Source organism: Pteropus vampyrus, unplaced genomic scaffold, assembly GCF_000151845.1.
Source record: "Pteropus vampyrus isolate Shadow unplaced genomic scaffold, Pvam_2.0 Scaffold1, whole genome shotgun sequence".
NCBI lineage: Eukaryota > Metazoa > Chordata > Mammalia > Chiroptera > Pteropodidae > Pteropus > Pteropus vampyrus.
The window spans coordinates 21,266,079-21,268,204 of NW_011888782.1; the positions used below are offsets into that span (position 1 = coordinate 21,266,079).

Below are 2,126 nucleotides of genomic sequence, written 5' to 3' on the forward strand. Positions count from 1 at the left end.
CAGGCATGCTCCCACATTTATCAAAGACTTTGGTTCATGATCTACTTTATCTTTAGTCTCATTCTGCCTTCTGACCACCTTTTATTTATTGACATTTTCAATGTTTCTTCCCCTCCCTGTACTCCCTTTGGACCCTTAGGCTACTTTTTCTTTGTCCATGGCCAAATGCTTCTCTCTATATCCAGATCAGATCTTATGGTCACCATTTTAACCACTCCCTTGTCTTTATTCTAAATACCAAGCCTAGGTCAATCTAGATGAGTCTATTTCTGGTATCTCTGAATCTGGACTGCTGAGGGGTATTGGGGAACATCATGCTGCTTGGGAATCACATAGTTTCTCGAGGTAGCAGTTTCTTCTAGTCTGATATTTCAGATATTGTTCATCTTTTCTGATTATCCTTTTACTAAGACAGTGACCATGTTCTCTACTTCATGGAGAAAACAAAACACTTTGTTCCCTCAAGCCTCCTACTTACCTACATCTCCTTTCCTCCCTCCCTCCTGTCACAGCTCGGAAGATATTGCCCCTCATTCTGGCTAAAGCCAATCTTTTCCTTCTGCTTTGGACTTTATGCCCCTACTGCCTCATTTCTCTCTCCCTACTTGTCTATTGGCTCCCTCCTATCAGCATTTAGAGATTCTCAGATGTGCCTCCAGAGGCCTTCCTGTGGCTACATTCAAGGAGATCTTCTCAGTTCTTATTTTGGTGGTCCTATTGGCCATTTTGACCACTTTCTTCTTGAAACATGGCCTCTTTTCAACTGTTGGAACATTCTCTCTTGGTTTTCCTAACTTTCTCTCTGCTCCTTCTCAATCTCCTTTTTCTCACTTTCTCTCATGTATGATTGTGAATCACAGGAATCTATATCATGCTTTTTAAATTTTTGAATGACAATAGTAATAACATCAACAACAATGACAGCTAGAATTTACAGAGATTCTGCTATGTTCCAGATGTTAGATTAAGTATTTTCACGCATTATCACATTAACCATCATGGTATCAATCTACAAGCTATTATCTCTAATATATAAACGAGAGACCAGAGTGGCAAAGTTAATTTACCAACATCACATTACTAATAAGTGGCAGGACAGATACTCAATCTCAGATATGTCTAAGACAATCTAAAAGCATCTCACCCATTCCCATAGCTTTAATTCTCATCTATGTGCAGATGACTCCTGAGTCTCTATCTCCAGCTCTCATCATGTTCTTGGGGCTCAGACCACCCCCCGACATTTGGCATCTCCACTTGAATGTCTAATAGGCACCTCAAACTCAAAATGTCCCAAACTGAACTCATTATCATCTCCAGTACTAGCTCCCCCTTTAAAACTCTCTCGCTCTGCGACTGCGCACAATTTGGGTATTATTATTATGTCCTTCTTTTTCATTTCCACATCCAATCAGACATTCGATGCTGCTCATTCTACCTCATTAGTATCATCTCTCCATGCATCTTTAACCTCTTGATCATATCAATAGTCCAGCCACCGTCATCTCAGCCACTTTCTATGTGTCCGTTTGCTTCCCCTCTAGTACCTTCTAACCTATTCTCCGATTGTAACAAAATGATCTTTCTAAAACTTGAATCGTTATATTTAAAATCCTTCTTTATAATCATGCTAAGCAAAAAAACCCAGACAGAAAACGTTGAAAATCATGATATCACTTATCTGTGGAGTATGAACCTGAAAGCAACAGAGGAACAGGACAAACAAACAGAGACTCATGAACATGGACTATAGACTAGAGGTTACCAGAAGGTAGGGGAGTGGGAGGAGGGGGGAGGTAGATGGGATAAAGGGGGTCAAATATGTGGTATCAGAAAGAAATCTAACTATGGGAGATGAACACACAGTATAAATATATATATATGCCTTACTGTTAAAGTGTACAGAGGAAACTTATTGGATTTTGTTAACCAATGTTAACAAAAATTTTTTAAAAAATAAAAAATAAATAAAATCCTTCTTTAAAATTTTTCTAAAGTTTCCCACAGGATTCAAGCTAACCCCAACTGTGTGCTTACCACTCCAGCTCTGTGGTTGCCAGTCACACTATTTTTATTAGTTTCTCTCTCCTTGACTCTGACCTATTCATCTTAAAGTCTTCCTGTGT

The 2,126-nt window shown here is 39.0% G+C and overlaps 1 protein-coding gene across 1 annotated transcript in view; it reads right to left on the reverse strand.

Annotated features, from left to right (window-relative positions):
• Positions 1-2,126, reverse strand: part of SCN10A (sodium voltage-gated channel alpha subunit 10) — a 135,469-nt gene that overhangs the window by 88,793 nt on the left and 44,550 nt on the right. The window lies entirely within an intron of this gene.